Below are 13,672 nucleotides of genomic sequence, written 5' to 3' on the forward strand. Positions count from 1 at the left end.
AACTAAAGCCGATCCTGGGTGCCTAGGGTGCCTGTCATCCAATCCGCACTGAATTTCATTTCTAGCACATAGCCAAAAAATCGCCCCATTGACTTACATTGGAGTGCAGAAAAGGTCATTTTTTCTCGGTCCCTTTAAGAGGTAGGAGTTAAACAAGCTTAGGTCTGCGGTGCCCAGGGGGGACCCCATCCAGCCCGCACTGAGTTTCATTCCTACCACCTTAGGAAAAAAAGTCATTATTTTGAGGCTTAGAAGTCATTTCTGCAATTCCCATAGAAAATCAACGGCGTCTCTATTCAATTGTGTGGAGCGCATATCAGGTGGGTTTTCTCTGCCGGCTTAAGAGATACACGTGAAACTAAAGCCGATCCTGGGTGCCTAGGGTGCCTGTCATCCAATCCGCACTGAATTTCATTTCTAGCACATAGCCAAAAAATCGCCCCATTGACTTACATTGGAGTGCAGAAAAGGTCATTTTTTCTCGGTCCCTTTAAGAGGTAGGAGTTAAACAAGCTTAGGTCTGCGGTGCCCAGGGGGGACCCCATCCAGCCCGCACTGAGTTTCATTCCTACCACCTTAGGAAAAAAAGTCATTATTTTGAGGCTTAGAAGTCATTTCTGCAATTCCCATAGAAAATCAACGGCGTCTCTATTCAATTGTGTGGAGCGCATATCAGGTGGGTTTTCTCTGCCGGCTTAAGAGATACACGTGAAACTAAAGCCGATCCTGGGTGCCTAGGGTGCCTGTCATCCAATCCGCACTGAATTTCATTTCTAGCACATAGCCAAAAAATCGCCCCATTGACTTACATTGGAGTGCAGAAAAGGTCATTTTTTCTCGGTCCCTTTAAGAGGTAGGAGTTAAACAAGCTTAGGTCTGCGGTGCCCAGGGGGGACCCCATCCAGCCCGCACTGAGTTTCATTCCTACCACCTTAGGAAAAAAAGTCATTATTTTGAGGCTTAGAAGTCATTTCTGCAATTCCCATAGAAAATCAACGGCGTCTCTATTCAATTGTGTGGAGCGCATATCAGGTGGGTTTTCTCTGCCGGCTTAAGAGATACACGTGAAACTAAAGCCGATCCTGGGTGCCTAGGGTGCCTGTCATCCAATCCGCACTGAATTTCATTTCTAGCACATAGCCAAAAAATCGCCCCATTGACTTACATTGGAGTGCAGAAAAGGTCATTTTTTCTCGGTCCCTTTAAGAGGTAGGAGTTAAACAAGCTTAGGTCTGCGGTGCCCAGGGGGGACCCCATCCAGCCCGCACTGAGTTTCATTCCTACCACCTTAGGAAAAAAAGTCATTATTTTGAGGCTTAGAAGTCATTTCTGCAATTCCCATAGAAAATCAACGGCGTCTCTATTCAATTGTGTGGAGCGCATATCAGGTGGGTTTTCTCTGCCGGCTTAAGAGATACACGTGAAACTAAAGCCGATCCTGGGTGCCTAGGGTGCCTGTCATCCAATCCGCACTGAATTTCATTTCTAGCACATAGCCAAAAAATCGCCCCATTGACTTACATTGGAGTGCAGAAAAGGTCATTTTTTCTCGGTCCCTTTAAGAGGTAGGAGTTAAACAAGCTTAGGTCTGCGGTGCCCAGGGGGGACCCCATCCAGCCCGCACTGAGTTTCATTCCTACCACCTTAGGAAAAAAAGTCATTATTTTGAGGCTTAGAAGTCATTTCTGCAATTCCCATAGAAAATCAACGGCGTCTCTATTCAATTGTGTGGAGCGCATATCAGGTGGGTTTTCTCTGCCGGCTTAAGAGATACACGTGAAACTAAAGCCGATCCTGGGTGCCTAGGGTGCCTGTCATCCAATCCGCACTGAATTTCATTTCTAGCACATAGCCAAAAAATCGCCCCATTGACTTACATTGGAGTGCAGAAAAGGTCATTTTTTCTCGGTCCCTTTAAGAGGTAGGAGTTAAACAAGCTTAGGTCTGCGGTGCCCAGGGGGGACCCCATCCAGCCCGCACTGAGTTTCATTCCTACCACCTTAGGAAAAAAAGTCATTATTTTGAGGCTTAGAAGTCATTTCTGCAATTCCCATAGAAAATCAACGGCGTCTCTATTCAATTGTGTGGAGCGCATATCAGGTGGGTTTTCTCTGCCGGCTTAAGAGATACACGTGAAACTAAAGCCGATCCTGGGTGCCTAGGGTGCCTGTCATCCAATCCGCACTGAATTTCATTTCTAGCACATAGCCAAAAAATCGCCCCATTGACTTACATTGGAGTGCAGAAAAGGTCATTTTTTCTCGGTCCCTTTAAGAGGTAGGAGTTAAACAAGCTTAGGTCTGCGGTGCCCAGGGGGGACCCCATCCAGCCCGCACTGAGTTTCATTCCTACCACCTTAGGAAAAAAAGTCATTATTTTGAGGCTTAGAAGTCATTTCTGCAATTCCCATAGAAAATCAACGGCGTCTCTATTCAATTGTGTGGAGCGCATATCAGGTGGGTTTTCTCTGCCGGCTTAAGAGATACACGTGAAACTAAAGCCGATCCTGGGTGCCTAGGGTGCCTGTCATCCAATCCGCACTGAATTTCATTTCTAGCACATAGCCAAAAAATCGCCCCATTGACTTACATTGGAGTGCAGAAAAGGTCATTTTTTCTCGGTCCCTTTAAGAGGTAGGAGTTAAACAAGCTTAGGTCTGCGGTGCCCAGGGGGGACCCCATCCAGCCCGCACTGAGTTTCATTCCTACCACCTTAGGAAAAAAAGTCATTATTTTGAGGCTTAGAAGTCATTTCTGCAATTCCCATAGAAAATCAACGGCGTCTCTATTCAATTGTGTGGAGCGCATATCAGGTGGGTTTTCTCTGCCGGCTTAAGAGATACACGTGAAACTAAAGCCGATCCTGGGTGCCTAGGGTGCCTGTCATCCAATCCGCACTGAATTTCATTTCTAGCACATAGCCAAAAAATCGCCCCATTGACTTACATTGGAGTGCAGAAAAGGTCATTTTTTCTCGGTCCCTTTAAGAGGTAGGAGTTAAACAAGCTTAGGTCTGCGGTGCCCAGGGGGGACCCCATCCAGCCCGCACTGAGTTTCATTCCTACCACCTTAGGAAAAAAAGTCATTATTTTGAGGCTTAGAAGTCATTTCTGCAATTCCCATAGAAAATCAACGGCGTCTCTATTCAATTGTGTGGAGCGCATATCAGGTGGGTTTTCTCTGCCGGCTTAAGAGATACACGTGAAACTAAAGCCGATCCTGGGTGCCTAGGGTGCCTGTCATCCAATCCGCACTGAATTTCATTTCTAGCACATAGCCAAAAAATCGCCCCATTGACTTACATTGGAGTGCAGAAAAGGTCATTTTTTCTCGGTCCCTTTAAGAGGTAGGAGTTAAACAAGCTTAGGTCTGCGGTGCCCAGGGGGGACCCCATCCAGCCCGCACTGAGTTTCATTCCTACCACCTTAGGAAAAAAAGTCATTATTTTGAGGCTTAGAAGTCATTTCTGCAATTCCCATAGAAAATCAACGGCGTCTCTATTCAATTGTGTGGAGCGCATATCAGGTGGGTTTTCTCTGCCGGCTTAAGAGATACACGTGAAACTAAAGCCGATCCTGGGTGCCTAGGGTGCCTGTCATCCAATCCGCACTGAATTTCATTTCTAGCACATAGCCAAAAAATCGCCCCATTGACTTACATTGGAGTGCAGAAAAGGTCATTTTTTCTCGGTCCCTTTAAGAGGTAGGAGTTAAACAAGCTTAGGTCTGCGGTGCCCAGGGGGGACCCCATCCAGCCCGCACTGAGTTTCATTCCTACCACCTTAGGAAAAAAAGTCATTATTTTGAGGCTTAGAAGTCATTTCTGCAATTCCCATAGAAAATCAACGGCGTCTCTATTCAATTGTGTGGAGCGCATATCAGGTGGGTTTTCTCTGCCGGCTTAAGAGATACACGTGAAACTAAAGCCGATCCTGGGTGCCTAGGGTGCCTGTCATCCAATCCGCACTGAATTTCATTTCTAGCACATAGCCAAAAAATCGCCCCATTGACTTACATTGGAGTGCAGAAAAGGTCATTTTTTCTCGGTCCCTTTAAGAGGTAGGAGTTAAACAAGCTTAGGTCTGCGGTGCCCAGGGGGGACCCCATCCAGCCCGCACTGAGTTTCATTCCTACCACCTTAGGAAAAAAAGTCATTATTTTGAGGCTTAGAAGTCATTTCTGCAATTCCCATAGAAAATCAACGGCGTCTCTATTCAATTGTGTGGAGCGCATATCAGGTGGGTTTTCTCTGCCGGCTTAAGAGATACACGTGAAACTAAAGCCGATCCTGGGTGCCTAGGGTGCCTGTCATCCAATCCGCACTGAATTTCATTTCTAGCACATAGCCAAAAAATCGCCCCATTGACTTACATTGGAGTGCAGAAAAGGTCATTTTTTCTCGGTCCCTTTAAGAGGTAGGAGTTAAACAAGCTTAGGTCTGCGGTGCCCAGGGGGGACCCCATCCAGCCCGCACTGAGTTTCATTCCTACCACCTTAGGAAAAAAAGTCATTATTTTGAGGCTTAGAAGTCATTTCTGCAATTCCCATAGAAAATCAACGGCGTCTCTATTCAATTGTGTGGAGCGCATATCAGGTGGGTTTTCTCTGCCGGCTTAAGAGATACACGTGAAACTAAAGCCGATCCTGGGTGCCTAGGGTGCCTGTCATCCAATCCGCACTGAATTTCATTTCTAGCACATAGCCAAAAAATCGCCCCATTGACTTACATTGGAGTGCAGAAAAGGTCATTTTTTCTCGGTCCCTTTAAGAGGTAGGAGTTAAACAAGCTTAGGTCTGCGGTGCCCAGGGGGGACCCCATCCAGCCCGCACTGAGTTTCATTCCTACCACCTTAGGAAAAAAAGTCATTATTTTGAGGCTTAGAAGTCATTTCTGCAATTCCCATAGAAAATCAACGGCGTCTCTATTCAATTGTGTGGAGCGCATATCAGGTGGGTTTTCTCTGCCGGCTTAAGAGATACACGTGAAACTAAAGCCGATCCTGGGTGCCTAGGGTGCCTGTCATCCAATCCGCACTGAATTTCATTTCTAGCACATAGCCAAAAAATCGCCCCATTGACTTACATTGGAGTGCAGAAAAGGTCATTTTTTCTCGGTCCCTTTAAGAGGTAGGAGTTAAACAAGCTTAGGTCTGCGGTGCCCAGGGGGGACCCCATCCAGCCCGCACTGAGTTTCATTCCTACCACCTTAGGAAAAAAAGTCATTATTTTGAGGCTTAGAAGTCATTTCTGCAATTCCCATAGAAAATCAACGGCGTCTCTATTCAATTGTGTGGAGCGCATATCAGGTGGGTTTTCTCTGCCGGCTTAAGAGATACACGTGAAACTAAAGCCGATCCTGGGTGCCTAGGGTGCCTGTCATCCAATCCGCACTGAATTTCATTTCTAGCACATAGCCAAAAAATCGCCCCATTGACTTACATTGGAGTGCAGAAAAGGTCATTTTTTCTCGGTCCCTTTAAGAGGTAGGAGTTAAACAAGCTTAGGTCTGCGGTGCCCAGGGGGGACCCCATCCAGCCCGCACTGAGTTTCATTCCTACCACCTTAGGAAAAAAAGTCATTATTTTGAGGCTTAGAAGTCATTTCTGCAATTCCCATAGAAAATCAACGGCGTCTCTATTCAATTGTGTGGAGCGCATATCAGGTGGGTTTTCTCTGCCGGCTTAAGAGATACACGTGAAACTAAAGCCGATCCTGGGTGCCTAGGGTGCCTGTCATCCAATCCGCACTGAATTTCATTTCTAGCACATAGCCAAAAAATCGCCCCATTGACTTACATTGGAGTGCAGAAAAGGTCATTTTTTCTCGGTCCCTTTAAGAGGTAGGAGTTAAACAAGCTTAGGTCTGCGGTGCCCAGGGGGGACCCCATCCAGCCCGCACTGAGTTTCATTCCTACCACCTTAGGAAAAAAAGTCATTATTTTGAGGCTTAGAAGTCATTTCTGCAATTCCCATAGAAAATCAACGGCGTCTCTATTCAATTGTGTGGAGCGCATATCAGGTGGGTTTTCTCTGCCGGCTTAAGAGATACACGTGAAACTAAAGCCGATCCTGGGTGCCTAGGGTGCCTGTCATCCAATCCGCACTGAATTTCATTTCTAGCACATAGCCAAAAAATCGCCCCATTGACTTACATTGGAGTGCAGAAAAGGTCATTTTTTCTCGGTCCCTTTAAGAGGTAGGAGTTAAACAAGCTTAGGTCTGCGGTGCCCAGGGGGGACCCCATCCAGCCCGCACTGAGTTTCATTCCTACCACCTTAGGAAAAAAAGTCATTATTTTGAGGCTTAGAAGTCATTTCTGCAATTCCCATAGAAAATCAACGGCGTCTCTATTCAATTGTGTGGAGCGCATATCAGGTGGGTTTTCTCTGCCGGCTTAAGAGATACACGTGAAACTAAAGCCGATCCTGGGTGCCTAGGGTGCCTGTCATCCAATCCGCACTGAATTTCATTTCTAGCACATAGCCAAAAAATCGCCCCATTGACTTACATTGGAGTGCAGAAAAGGTCATTTTTTCTCGGTCCCTTTAAGAGGTAGGAGTTAAACAAGCTTAGGTCTGCGGTGCCCAGGGGGGACCCCATCCAGCCCGCACTGAGTTTCATTCCTACCACCTTAGGAAAAAAAGTCATTATTTTGAGGCTTAGAAGTCATTTCTGCAATTCCCATAGAAAATCAACGGCGTCTCTATTCAATTGTGTGGAGCGCATATCAGGTGGGTTTTCTCTGCCGGCTTAAGAGATACACGTGAAACTAAAGCCGATCCTGGGTGCCTAGGGTGCCTGTCATCCAATCCGCACTGAATTTCATTTCTAGCACATAGCCAAAAAATCGCCCCATTGACTTACATTGGAGTGCAGAAAAGGTCATTTTTTCTCGGTCCCTTTAAGAGGTAGGAGTTAAACAAGCTTAGGTCTGCGGTGCCCAGGGGGGACCCCATCCAGCCCGCACTGAGTTTCATTCCTACCACCTTAGGAAAAAAAGTCATTATTTTGAGGCTTAGAAGTCATTTCTGCAATTCCCATAGAAAATCAACGGCGTCTCTATTCAATTGTGTGGAGCGCATATCAGGTGGGTTTTCTCTGCCGGCTTAAGAGATACACGTGAAACTAAAGCCGATCCTGGGTGCCTAGGGTGCCTGTCATCCAATCCGCACTGAATTTCATTTCTAGCACATAGCCAAAAAATCGCCCCATTGACTTACATTGGAGTGCAGAAAAGGTCATTTTTTCTCGGTCCCTTTAAGAGGTAGGAGTTAAACAAGCTTAGGTCTGCGGTGCCCAGGGGGGACCCCATCCAGCCCGCACTGAGTTTCATTCCTACCACCTTAGGAAAAAAAGTCATTATTTTGAGGCTTAGAAGTCATTTCTGCAATTCCCATAGAAAATCAACGGCGTCTCTATTCAATTGTGTGGAGCGCATATCAGGTGGGTTTTCTCTGCCGGCTTAAGAGATACACGTGAAACTAAAGCCGATCCTGGGTGCCTAGGGTGCCTGTCATCCAATCCGCACTGAATTTCATTTCTAGCACATAGCCAAAAAATCGCCCCATTGACTTACATTGGAGTGCAGAAAAGGTCATTTTTTCTCGGTCCCTTTAAGAGGTAGGAGTTAAACAAGCTTAGGTCTGCGGTGCCCAGGGGGGACCCCATCCAGCCCGCACTGAGTTTCATTCCTACCACCTTAGGAAAAAAAGTCATTATTTTGAGGCTTAGAAGTCATTTCTGCAATTCCCATAGAAAATCAACGGCGTCTCTATTCAATTGTGTGGAGCGCATATCAGGTGGGTTTTCTCTGCCGGCTTAAGAGATACACGTGAAACTAAAGCCGATCCTGGGTGCCTAGGGTGCCTGTCATCCAATCCGCACTGAATTTCATTTCTAGCACATAGCCAAAAAATCGCCCCATTGACTTACATTGGAGTGCAGAAAAGGTCATTTTTTCTCGGTCCCTTTAAGAGGTAGGAGTTAAACAAGCTTAGGTCTGCGGTGCCCAGGGGGACCCCATCCAGCCCGCACTGAGTTTCATTCCTACCACCTTAGGAAAAAAAGTCATTATTTTGAGGCTTAGAAGTCATTTCTGCAATTCCCATAGAAAATCAACGGCGTCTCTATTCAATTGTGTGGAGCGCATATCAGGTGGGTTTTCTCTGCCGGCTTAAGAGATACACGTGAAACTAAAGCCGATCCTGGGTGCCTAGGGTGCCTGTCATCCAATCCGCACTGAATTTCATTTCTAGCACATAGCCAAAAAATCGCCCCATTGACTTACATTGGAGTGCAGAAAAGGTCATTTTTTCTCGGTCCCTTTAAGAGGTAGGAGTTAAACAAGCTTAGGTCTGCGGTGCCCAGGGGGGACCCCATCCAGCCCGCACTGAGTTTCATTCCTACCACCTTAGGAAAAAAAGTCATTATTTTGAGGCTTAGAAGTCATTTCTGCAATTCCCATAGAAAATCAACGGCGTCTCTATTCAATTGTGTGGAGCGCATATCAGGTGGGTTTTCTCTGCCGGCTTAAGAGATACACGTGAAACTAAAGCCGATCCTGGGTGCCTAGGGTGCCTGTCATCCAATCCGCACTGAATTTCATTTCTAGCACATAGCCAAAAAATCGCCCCATTGACTTACATTGGAGTGCAGAAAAGGTCATTTTTTCTCGGTCCCTTTAAGAGGTAGGAGTTAAACAAGCTTAGGTCTGCGGTGCCCAGGGGGACCCCATCCAGCCCGCACTGAGTTTCATTCCTACCACCTTAGGAAAAAAAGTCATTATTTTGAGGCTTAGAAGTCATTTCTGCAATTCCCATAGAAAATCAACGGCGTCTCTATTCAATTGTGTGGAGCGCATATCAGGTGGGTTTTCTCTGCCGGCTTAAGAGATACACGTGAAACTAAAGCCGATCCTGGGTGCCTAGGGTGCCTGTCATCCAATCCGCACTGAATTTCATTTCTAGCACATAGCCAAAAAATCGCCCCATTGACTTACATTGGAGTGCAGAAAAGGTCATTTTTTCTCGGTCCCTTTAAGAGGTAGGAGTTAAACAAGCTTAGGTCTGCGGTGCCCAGGGGGGACCCCATCCAGCCCGCACTGAGTTTCATTCCTACCACCTTAGGAAAAAAAGTCATTATTTTGAGGCTTAGAAGTCATTTCTGCAATTCCCATAGAAAATCAACGGCGTCTCTATTCAATTGTGTGGAGCGCATATCAGGTGGGTTTTCTCTGCCGGCTTAAGAGATACACGTGAAACTAAAGCCGATCCTGGGTGCCTAGGGTGCCTGTCATCCAATCCGCACTGAATTTCATTTCTAGCACATAGCCAAAAAATCGCCCCATTGACTTACATTGGAGTGCAGAAAAGGTCATTTTTTCTCGGTCCCTTTAAGAGGTAGGAGTTAAACAAGCTTAGGTCTGCGGTGCCCAGGGGGGACCCCATCCAGCCCGCACTGAGTTTCATTCCTACCACCTTAGGAAAAAAAGTCATTATTTTGAGGCTTAGAAGTCATTTCTGCAATTCCCATAGAAAATCAACGGCGTCTCTATTCAATTGTGTGGAGCGCATATCAGGTGGGTTTTCTCTGCCGGCTTAAGAGATACACGTGAAACTAAAGCCGATCCTGGGTGCCTAGGGTGCCTGTCATCCAATCCGCACTGAATTTCATTTCTAGCACATAGCCAAAAAATCGCCCCATTGACTTACATTGGAGTGCAGAAAAGGTCATTTTTTCTCGGTCCCTTTAAGAGGTAGGAGTTAAACAAGCTTAGGTCTGCGGTGCCCAGGGGGGACCCCATCCAGCCCGCACTGAGTTTCATTCCTACCACCTTAGGAAAAAAAGTCATTATTTTGAGGCTTAGAAGTCATTTCTGCAATTCCCATAGAAAATCAACGGCGTCTCTATTCAATTGTGTGGAGCGCATATCAGGTGGGTTTTCTCTGCCGGCTTAAGAGATACACGTGAAACTAAAGCCGATCCTGGGTGCCTAGGGTGCCTGTCATCCAATCCGCACTGAATTTCATTTCTAGCACATAGCCAAAAAATCGCCCCATTGACTTACATTGGAGTGCAGAAAAGGTCATTTTTTCTCGGTCCCTTTAAGAGGTAGGAGTTAAACAAGCTTAGGTCTGCGGTGCCCAGGGGGGACCCCATCCAGCCCGCACTGAGTTTCATTCCTACCACCTTAGGAAAAAAAGTCATTATTTTGAGGCTTAGAAGTCATTTCTGCAATTCCCATAGAAAATCAACGGCGTCTCTATTCAATTGTGTGGAGCGCATATCAGGTGGGTTTTCTCTGCCGGCTTAAGAGATACACGTGAAACTAAAGCCGATCCTGGGTGCCTAGGGTGCCTGTCATCCAATCCGCACTGAATTTCATTTCTAGCACATAGCCAAAAAATCGCCCCATTGACTTACATTGGAGTGCAGAAAAGGTCATTTTTTCTCGGTCCCTTTAAGAGGTAGGAGTTAAACAAGCTTAGGTCTGCGGTGCCCAGGGGGGACCCCATCCAGCCCGCACTGAGTTTCATTCCTACCACCTTAGGAAAAAAAGTCATTATTTTGAGGCTTAGAAGTCATTTCTGCAATTCCCATAGAAAATCAACGGCGTCTCTATTCAATTGTGTGGAGCGCATATCAGGTGGGTTTTCTCTGCCGGCTTAAGAGATACACGTGAAACTAAAGCCGATCCTGGGTGCCTAGGGTGCCTGTCATCCAATCCGCACTGAATTTCATTTCTAGCACATAGCCAAAAAATCGCCCCATTGACTTACATTGGAGTGCAGAAAAGGTCATTTTTTCTCGGTCCCTTTAAGAGGTAGGAGTTAAACAAGCTTAGGTCTGCGGTGCCCAGGGGGGACCCCATCCAGCCCGCACTGAGTTTCATTCCTACCACCTTAGGAAAAAAAGTCATTATTTTGAGGCTTAGAAGTCATTTCTGCAATTCCCATAGAAAATCAACGGCGTCTCTATTCAATTGTGTGGAGCGCATATCAGGTGGGTTTTCTCTGCCGGCTTAAGAGATACACGTGAAACTAAAGCCGATCCTGGGTGCCTAGGGTGCCTGTCATCCAATCCGCACTGAATTTCATTTCTAGCACATAGCCAAAAAATCGCCCCATTGACTTACATTGGAGTGCAGAAAAGGTCATTTTTTCTCGGTCCCTTTAAGAGGTAGGAGTTAAACAAGCTTAGGTCTGCGGTGCCCAGGGGGGACCCCATCCAGCCCGCACTGAGTTTCATTCCTACCACCTTAGGAAAAAAAGTCATTATTTTGAGGCTTAGAAGTCATTTCTGCAATTCCCATAGAAAATCAACGGCGTCTCTATTCAATTGTGTGGAGCGCATATCAGGTGGGTTTTCTCTGCCGGCTTAAGAGATACACGTGAAACTAAAGCCGATCCTGGGTGCCTAGGGTGCCTGTCATCCAATCCGCACTGAATTTCATTTCTAGCACATAGCCAAAAAATCGCCCCATTGACTTACATTGGAGTGCAGAAAAGGTCATTTTTTCTCGGTCCCTTTAAGAGGTAGGAGTTAAACAAGCTTAGGTCTGCGGTGCCCAGGGGGGACCCCATCCAGCCCGCACTGAGTTTCATTCCTACCACCTTAGGAAAAAAAGTCATTATTTTGAGGCTTAGAAGTCATTTCTGCAATTCCCATAGAAAATCAACGGCGTCTCTATTCAATTGTGTGGAGCGCATATCAGGTGGGTTTTCTCTGCCGGCTTAAGAGATACACGTGAAACTAAAGCCGATCCTGGGTGCCTAGGGTGCCTGTCATCCAATCCGCACTGAATTTCATTTCTAGCACATAGCCAAAAAATCGCCCCATTGACTTACATTGGAGTGCAGAAAAGGTCATTTTTTCTCGGTCCCTTTAAGAGGTAGGAGTTAAACAAGCTTAGGTCTGCGGTGCCCAGGGGGGACCCCATCCAGCCCGCACTGAGTTTCATTCCTACCACCTTAGGAAAAAAAGTCATTATTTTGAGGCTTAGAAGTCATTTCTGCAATTCCCATAGAAAATCAACGGCGTCTCTATTCAATTGTGTGGAGCGCATATCAGGTGGGTTTTCTCTGCCGGCTTAAGAGATACACGTGAAACTAAAGCCGATCCTGGGTGCCTAGGGTGCCTGTCATCCAATCCGCACTGAATTTCATTTCTAGCACATAGCCAAAAAATCGCCCCATTGACTTACATTGGAGTGCAGAAAAGGTCATTTTTTCTCGGTCCCTTTAAGAGGTAGGAGTTAAACAAGCTTAGGTCTGCGGTGCCCAGGGGGGACCCCATCCAGCCCGCACTGAGTTTCATTCCTACCACCTTAGGAAAAAAAGTCATTATTTTGAGGCTTAGAAGTCATTTCTGCAATTCCCATAGAAAATCAACGGCGTCTCTATTCAATTGTGTGGAGCGCATATCAGGTGGGTTTTCTCTGCCGGCTTAAGAGATACACGTGAAACTAAAGCCGATCCTGGGTGCCTAGGGTGCCTGTCATCCAATCCGCACTGAATTTCATTTCTAGCACATAGCCAAAAAATCGCCCCATTGACTTACATTGGAGTGCAGAAAAGGTCATTTTTTCTCGGTCCCTTTAAGAGGTAGGAGTTAAACAAGCTTAGGTCTGCGGTGCCCAGGGGGGACCCCATCCAGCCCGCACTGAGTTTCATTCCTACCACCTTAGGAAAAAAAGTCATTATTTTGAGGCTTAGAAGTCATTTCTGCAATTCCCATAGAAAATCAACGGCGTCTCTATTCAATTGTGTGGAGCGCATATCAGGTGGGTTTTCTCTGCCGGCTTAAGAGATACACGTGAAACTAAAGCCGATCCTGGGTGCCTAGGGTGCCTGTCATCCAATCCGCACTGAATTTCATTTCTAGCACATAGCCAAAAAATCGCCCCATTGACTTACATTGGAGTGCAGAAAAGGTCATTTTTTCTCGGTCCCTTTAAGAGGTAGGAGTTAAACAAGCTTAGGTCTGCGGTGCCCAGGGGGGACCCCATCCAGCCCGCACTGAGTTTCATTCCTACCACCTTAGGAAAAAAAGTCATTATTTTGAGGCTTAGAAGTCATTTCTGCAATTCCCATAGAAAATCAACGGCGTCTCTATTCAATTGTGTGGAGCGCATATCAGGTGGGTTTTCTCTGCCGGCTTAAGAGATACACGTGAAACTAAAGCCGATCCTGGGTGCCTAGGGTGCCTGTCATCCAATCCGCACTGAATTTCATTTCTAGCACATAGCCAAAAAATCGCCCCATTGACTTACATTGGAGTGCAGAAAAGGTCATTTTTTCTCGGTCCCTTTAAGAGGTAGGAGTTAAACAAGCTTAGGTCTGCGGTGCCCAGGGGGGACCCCATCCAGCCCGCACTGAGTTTCATTCCTACCACCTTAGGAAAAAAAGTCATTATTTTGAGGCTTAGAAGTCATTTCTGCAATTCCCATAGAAAATCAACGGCGTCTCTATTCAATTGTGTGGAGCGCATATCAGGTGGGTTTTCTCTGCCGGCTTAAGAGATACACGTGAAACTAAAGCCGATCCTGGGTGCCTAGGGTGCCTGTCATCCAATCCGCACTGAATTTCATTTCTAGCACATAGCCAAAAAATCGCCCCATTGACTTACATTGGAGTGCAGAAAAGGTCATTTTTTCTCGGTCCCTTTAAGAGGTAGG

This window comes from Dendropsophus ebraccatus, unplaced genomic scaffold, assembly GCF_027789765.1.
Source record: "Dendropsophus ebraccatus isolate aDenEbr1 unplaced genomic scaffold, aDenEbr1.pat pat_scaffold_723_ctg1, whole genome shotgun sequence".
NCBI lineage: Eukaryota > Metazoa > Chordata > Amphibia > Anura > Hylidae > Dendropsophus > Dendropsophus ebraccatus.